Source organism: Parasteatoda tepidariorum, chromosome X1 (genome assembly GCF_043381705.1).
Source record: "Parasteatoda tepidariorum isolate YZ-2023 chromosome X1, CAS_Ptep_4.0, whole genome shotgun sequence".
NCBI classification, from domain to species: domain Eukaryota; kingdom Metazoa; phylum Arthropoda; class Arachnida; order Araneae; family Theridiidae; genus Parasteatoda; species Parasteatoda tepidariorum.
In genome coordinates, this window is record NC_092214.1 from 48,098,251 (window position 1) to 48,106,787 (window position 8,537).

Below are 8,537 nucleotides of genomic sequence, written 5' to 3' on the forward strand. Positions count from 1 at the left end.
AAATAGGATGATATATATTTTTTTTTTTTCTTTTTTTTCTTGCATTACCTATATTTGTGTCACATGAAGAGGGTATTTATGAAAACCTCCAGAGGTAACACATAATTCGGTAGACCAGAAAAATCTTCCAAACCATGATTCGTCTATCACTAAAAATATTTTTTATCAGCACAGTAGTTGAAGGACACTAAGGACAAATGTATCATCACAATTGATTGTCTTATTAGCTTATTTAAGAATGACTTATCAAATTATGATATCTGCAGCTTATGGAGATTAGGGTAAAACTTAAGATAATGATATTGATCTAATTAAATGTATTTAGAGAAATCTATTATTTTGCTCATAATATAGATTTTCTTCAAAATACTTTATGACATATTTTTCCTTAGTAACTTTAAATGTTTTAATTGTAAATAAATTTATACACAGAGAGTATATTTACATTTGAATGTTTCTTACTTATTATATGCAATTTTATGAGATAGTAGCTTTGCATTTTCTTCTAATAATCAGTTTTGATTAAAATACCTCGAAAAAATGCTCTTTTATTAAAAAAACACATTTTAATAAACAGGTTGACAGGGTTTTTCCAATTTTAATGCGCGATAAACCTATCAAAATCTTCGTCTGTTTTAACAACAAGTAAAGTTTTTTTGGAGTAATTTTTTTTTAAAATTTAAAAAGCTTGCACACACCTTTTATGCAGCCTATTTGCTACTAAGCAATAAAGTTTTATTGCGAATTTAGGCCCAAACCTACGTCTTTTCTTGCCACAGTTTGCACAGGCAGAATATCGCTTCTTCATCTTTAACGAAAATAATGTAAAAAACTTGATCAAAGAAGCCTTGCAATGAACAAGTGGTTATGTACTGTGAGTAAAATAAAAAATAGTAGCAACTAAATAACTTTTAATATGATGATCGGATGCGGAATTAAACGTATTAACATGTGATAGAGGTATTGACTAGAAATGCGCTGTTCAATTTAGTTTAATCAATATTTTAAGTAACAACATTCTTAGTCGTCGCCGTGCCACAGTGGACTGGTCGTTAAGACATGGTTCCCAATAGATCACCGAAGTCAAGCATCACTGGCTGTGGCTAGTGTACGGGTGTGTGACCACTTGGATCAGTCTGCGTAGGGACCCAGGGTGCGCGGTATGTGTCCTCGTTAAACTGTTCTACCGTAAAGAGCTCGACTTCTCGTGCAGGTTGTCGGACTACCGAAGCGGGGGTGCCATCCCCTCTGCAGGGGATCAAAATTGTGATGGCATGTCTTCGGATCATCCTCAGGAATGCTTCCCTGACCGTAGCCAATAGCCCATTGTGCAGCTCTAGTGCGACGTAAATGAACTACAACTACAACTTAGTTATCGCCTCGCCGGATTTCGATTCTTGCACTAAAATATGTCTGGCAGCCGCAATCGGGACAATATGGTCCTAATAGTCTAGTCGGGAGATCACTCAAAATTTTGGATTTAATGTTAATTTCATCGCTTTCATCAATTCATCAATAATTTCATCATTTCTCTTTAATTATTTAAAAAAAATTGAAAACTTTTTTCACAAAAATGCAAAACTCGTTTATCTAAAGACAAATTCATGTAAAAAACTACCTTTTTAATAATAATTGTTCAGTACTTTTTAATTTAATAACTGTAGAATAAGTTTAATTCTAAAGTATAAAATTTTCACCTCAAATTAAATTGCATTTACTGTGACAATTTTATCTAATTTAATAAGTCAAATTCCAAAATATGAACGAAATCAACCGAATATTTTCTCGGTAATAAAATTTCCAAGAAATTATTTTTCCTTAAATATTTATTTCTGAAGAATTTAAAGAAGAATAGATAGGAAAAATAAGTAATTAATCATAAAACATTCAATCGGAAGTTCTTCTTTAGCAAAGATATTACTTTTAAAGCAAGAAAACCAATATGTGTTTTGCTGCAAAATTATTCATTTTTGTGTCTAACATAAAATTTGTATCTTATTTACTCATAAAGAATTAATTAAACCTATTAGAAATTCGAAATTTCATCTTCTTTTGTTTACGCACTTATCCAATCATAAAGCACCCATTCTTATAGAAATAGAAGATATTTGGATCAAAATAGAGTAAAGAGGTTTTTGTAATGGGGACATGAAGTAAAAGATTTTATTATATGTACTTTTCGTGCAAATGAATTTCAGCCGAGAAGGAAATGCTAATTTATAGCTTTTTTACGGCGCAAGACAATTACTAAATATATTTTATTTTTGTTGCATTGGTTATTTTATCGTCTTTACCAACAGATGCCTCATGTATGCGTATTTTTATTGCTCGATGAATAATAATGCTATATTTCGGAACATAAATTTAATTTGCATATGGGTAGCAAAAGCGATGAAAATTGAAAGTCGATATCCAATGTTATTCGAATGCAATATATTTAGGGTTCAGAAAAAAAGGGAAATAGACACTCATGAGTGATTCTCACGAAACTGGGTAACGATAATTCCCATTTTATTTATTTTAAAACACACATTCACAACCACAGTTTTCCCCCGATTTTCATCTTCTATTGATATTTTAATTGTATATTATCACTAGTTATGACTTTTAAGCTATGAAATGATTAATTAAGAAATGATTAGTTTAATCACTTATACAGGGTGTTCTGTAATGACCGTTCTTAATATATACTATAAAAATCCCAGTAGGAAATGAAGCAAAAAAAAAATATGCACATATGAAAACACAAGCTAATATTTAAGTTTAAAAAGAAAAAGTTTTTAAACACTAACCAACCATTTCTGCAGAGCGGAAAAGCACAGGAGGTGTTAAAATCATTTGGTAGGTTTGATAACTTGGGGGGGGGGTTTCTTCCTTGAAGTCAATCAAAATTTTCCGCCAAAAATAAATGACTAAATAAATAAAAGATTAAAAAAATGGAAGAAACAAATAACACACATTGGTAATTGTTAGCAAAGAACTGGATTCGTCTTCAAAGGAAAGTTTAGAAATAAAAAATTTACTCGTCAAGAGAAACGTTGACAAAAGCTCCAGTGCTACCAATGGCAAAACTTTGAAATTAAGCAAAACTAATAAGCCCTCAAACAGGGTACAGAACTCCGTATATATATTTTAAACCTAAAAATACTCATGTATCTTGTTTCTTGTTTTTATTGTTTAGTACAAAAATTAACTGTTTTTTGCGTCGGGCCATTTATTTTTTCCATTTATTTCTTGCGCGAGAAGAAAATATACGATTAATAATGGTATAATAAAATCTTTATTCTTCTGATTTTATGTTGAATATCAGATCTAAGTATTATATTTTTAAATAACGATTATATTTAGAGTCTCAAATAAAAGTTAAAAATTTAAAAAAATAATTATAATATATTATTTGCGTTGTAAGTGATAACCTTATGGATTGTATGCATCATAACTTTAGCAAATTTTCGCTTTATTTTTTAATCAAAAGACTGAGTTGGAAAATAAATATATATTTCGGATAAATAATTTTTGATAATTTTTAATGGTGATTTAAAAGTTTGAAAATGGGATAAAAAATTAAATTGAAGAGAATTACGTGAATATTTGCATCATATTTATACCTTGAAATTTAAATTTCCCTAAAAGTATTTATAGACGAACAAATTTCACCACCACTTTTTCTACTTTAAAGAAAGTAAAAACTCAAGTATGATGGATTTTCTTATTGCGATGTAAGAAGTTTTACAAGACTTTTTTCTTTATACAACTTTTTTGTAAGTTTTTTTTAAAATTTAATTAAAAATCTTTTATATATATATATATATATATATGAAGGCTTAACCTCCTCTAAACATACAATAAAATTACGCCAAGGTTTGGAGTNATATATATATATATATATATAAATAACGGTAATTTAATTTTGGCCCTTTTCATCAGGTATGTTTTAATTTTTACGGGCACTTCCTGTATTTAAATTTTAAATCCATTTAATGGGTAAAGTGACATAAACACTTATTTTCTTAAAAAAAAATAATAATTTGAAATACTTGTGATAGAAATACCTTTTTTCGCTGCAACCGAAAATACACACAACATTATTAAGTTTATAAATTTAAAATAAAAATTAATGAATACAAAAAAGTGTTTTAAATCATAAGCATAATTTTTTTCCTGAAATATTTATTTTACCGATTTTTAGAAAATAATTTTTGCTTTTTCTGAAAGGAAAAAATGGGTTAAGTGTTCGGTTTGGTAGTGCCATCTATTGATGAAACAATAAAAGATAATTGCAAAACCCAGTACTCGACGGAATCAAAATACAAAAATTTTATAATTCATAAGAAGAAATTTCTCCCCCGGACGGGGAGGAAAAAAATAAGAAATGAAAACTTTTTTAACTGTAATTATTTTTCAGACATTTTTCATTGTAAAGTTAGACTGATATTGAAATGATACTAGAAAAATAACTGTTACTTAAAATGGAGGTATGGATCCTTAAAAACTACGGAGGAAAAAAAAATTCATAAACCAAATTGAGTTTCCATATATCCCATTGAGTTCCCTAAGAAGAAAATATATATACTTCTCTCTTTTTAAAGATATTTCAAAAACAAAATATATATTTATTCAAAAATCGTGTAAGTTTTGTATATCACGGATTCTGTAAAAGTAAAGGGAACCTCTTACTTCTAAATCGTCTTATAATTGAAAAAAAAAAAACTGTAATAATGGTTATTAACCTTTTCTTTCAGTTAAAACTGGACAATTCTACGACTTAAAAACAAGGGATAGCCATTTTACGGGAGTAAAGTTAAGTTTATTAACTAATAACTATTTAGGCAACGGATAGCTAACTCATTTCCCGGCACTCCGACTATAGATTGAAATTTTTTAACTACCCGTAACAGGGCAGGGTTCTATTCACGTCTGAAGAAATGAGGAGGGGTTGCTTTTGTTTAAAATTTTAAAAACAGTAAAAAAAAAATTAAAAGTGAATTCTTCTTTTTAAAAATTGTACAATTTCATTCTTTTTACTTTGTTAGTTGGTTGAAACTCATTTTGAGATTGAAAGTCCATTTATAATACTTGTTATTAACGAAAGTGTAAGTAAAAACACGAAAAAGTGGATCAAAATTACTGCAGTAGACGATAATGAATTTACAAGTGGATAAATGAAATAAGAATTTTCTATGAAAATATCCTATATAAACAGTAATTTCTCTTCAAATAAAAAAGCTCGCGTCTCTCTCACTTGACACCCATCAATCTCTTTACAGTCGGATTTTTCAGTACTCTTTTATCGGGTTAGTTTTACTGGAAAGAAAACTGGTGCGTAAAATTGCCTCACTGTTAAATACAGGAAATCCCCTGTTTTCTAGGTTGAGTTTAAATTAACAAGGGGAAGAAATGAACGTTATGAGCCGCTAATTCACTATACGGATTAACTACTCAATGCTGGTAACGATAAAAAATTTCTATTCCCCTCAAAGAAAAATAAATAAATTAAAAGCAAGAATATTTCCAATGTATTTCCTATTATGCAGTTATCCAATGCTAGTGTAGAATAAAACTTATATCTGATGTGCCGTAAAACTTAAAATTACTAACTAAAAATTTAATTATAATTTCCCAAAATTTAATTTTTTTCGTAAATATATTAAAGCAAACGCTATAAATTTATCAGCATTTAATAATGGAAAAAAATTAAATAGGATGTTATCAATTCCAAAATTTTCTTTTTCGTTTGAAACAGTTGGTTACTTTAAAATTTTATTTTAATGTAAGTTTTATTGCAGTGTTTGTTGCGACAGGGCCTGATTTTTATATGGTATAAAAGTTGAGGAAAAATAAATTTCAACCTTTCAAAAAATTTTTAGCACAGATAAAGTGCACTTTGCACAGAAATTTATTAATAAAAAATAAAATAAATAAAATAAATAAAAATCAGACTCAGGGTGACAATTATTGAGCTATATGGAATAAAGAATAAAACTTTCAAAAGGATACGAAACGTTAAAGTCATCATCGAGTCAGAAATGTTTAACATTCTTGCCCTGAAATGTTAGAAATGTTTCGTCGGTTTTCGTTTCTACCTTTCTTACAACATTGTAACATACATGAATTGAAATGAAAACACCTTCCTCGCTGTTAGAGTCATTATCGCATGCTACTTGGTGGTACTTAGTAAAGAGTGGACAAACTAACCCTGTTTCATATGCATCGTTTCTACTTTTCTTACATCCTCGTAACAGACATGAATTGAATTGTAAACACCCCCCTCGCTATTAGAGCAATATCGTACGCTACTTGGTGGTACTTAGTAAGGAGTGGGCAAACTAACCTTATTTCTTATAGATCATTTAGTAGAGTAGTTAAAAAGAATTAAATAAAAATTAGGATAAAAAAATTCCACATTCATATTCCTCTGGTTACTATATGTAAAACAAATAGAAATAATATAAAGAACCTGACTTATTTTTTGTGGGCTTCACGGTTTAAAATAGTTAAGGTACTTAAATTACTAACTAAACAGTCACTTAATTTTTATTACGTTGATAAACTATCATTAAATAAAAACACTTCTGCCTCAATCTTAGTAACATTACAACAAAAGCCCTGATTATTGTTCGCATATCATCTTTTATTGTATCGTAACTTAATTTATAGTTTAATTTAACTAAATTAATTTAATTATTATTTTAATTTTACTTTATATTTAATTGCCTTTTTATACTTAAGATAAAGGTTTGTAAGATTCAATGGATTTCCGATTATACCCTGTTTGTGATGAACATCTGATTGGGGAAGTAATTACTAACACCTTCAATTTTTCTTGCACTGTGAAAAAATATTGTCATAACTACTAGAATATGGTAAAATTTATCACGTTTTGGGTTCTATGGAAACACCAAAAAGTGCGGTAATTTTTACGAAACGCTTCGGTAATGGTTTTGGTAGAATTAACAATAAAATATTGTATTATAATATGTGTGGTAAAATTTGATAAATGTGATAAAATTTGGTAATTTTATCCCAATACTTTAGACTCCTTAGAGCATGGCATAAAAACCATTTATTTGGTTCAATTTACTTTTTAGTTTCGTATTTTTACTAAAGGTCTGGAAATAAGAACTATAATTTTGAAAAATAGAATTTCATGTAAACCGTTTACATAGGAACAGAAACTGCTACCATATGAATTGTTTAAATATAGTATATTTTGGTTCTATTACCAGAATTACGTTTTTTTTTTATCATAAATGTCGTTACCATACAGCACAATAATTTTATTCGAAATTTTTTTCTTCGTATGTCCCTTTTCTCGATTGTGAGAAAAGTCTCAATTGAGAAAATTCAAATAACTTTTGTCCAAATCCTTTTAACAATCCTAGGTAGGTCATAGATCCCATCTTTGATACTTGGGACTGGTAAAATTAATTTAGCCTTTGATTGGTCCCTTACTTTTAACCTAAGATTATTGGTTTTCAACTTTTAATGTCGCTGAATTTTTAAGGAAAGCTAAAAATTAAAATATTTCTGGAGTAATATTGAGAATTAAGGTGATAAAAGAATTAAAAACATGGAAAAAAAGAAATAAAAAAAAAACTGACTGAAGATGAATAATGTGCGCATTATTGTAAAAGGAAAAAAAAGACAACGAAGATTGTATTTTCAAATAAATGGTAAATATTCACTTCTTTCTTATAATTTCTCAGTGTATGTTTTGAAATTTAGTAATTTATTTTATATTTAATGTAAAAATTGTAAAATAATAGTTAGATACCTTCTCTACTAATGCCATATTAGTTTGTTTTTTTAAAGTAGAATTTTGCTCGTAGTCTTTAATTGCACCTACTTATGTATATGTTACAGTTAAAGTATGAAATCCGTTATTTTATGGAATACCTAGTTATTCCATGAAATAATTGATCGTGTCCGTTAAAGTGTAAAACTCTCTTATATTTCATGGTTTAACTAGTTATTTCATAGAATAACGATCTGCAGCCCGTTAAAGTGTAAAATAATCTATATCATATATCTCGCACGACAAATATATATAGTTTGCTTCAAATGTAAGGAGCCTGTGTATATATCATGTTCGGAAGATTATGTTTCAGAAGATGAAGTTGAGCAGATAATTTGCAAATTGTGTTTTAATGAACTTAGCGTTCAAAGAGAAAGAGAAAAGTCTAAAAAATGCTTAGAAATTCAAGCGAAAAAGATGAAATTAATGTCGGATCAATCTCATTCTGAAGCCTCTGTGGGGTTTACCGTCCGTATCCCAGTGCCTGAAGTTGACAGAGGAAAAGGTGATGCCAAATCTATTTTAGCTATCATCATAAAAATAACGGAAGAAGAATTTTTCCAATTGGGCACAAGAAACGGCCGCATAAAACAATTATATTCCCGATCCCAGTTCAGTGTCTGCGAACAAAAATTAATTAAAATTGAAGAAGTACCGGATGTAGAAATATCGCTCCGGTCGGTTGCTACAGCTCAAAGTTTAGGTACTGGTCAGGGTTTTAAAGAATGTTCGTGTAAAACCC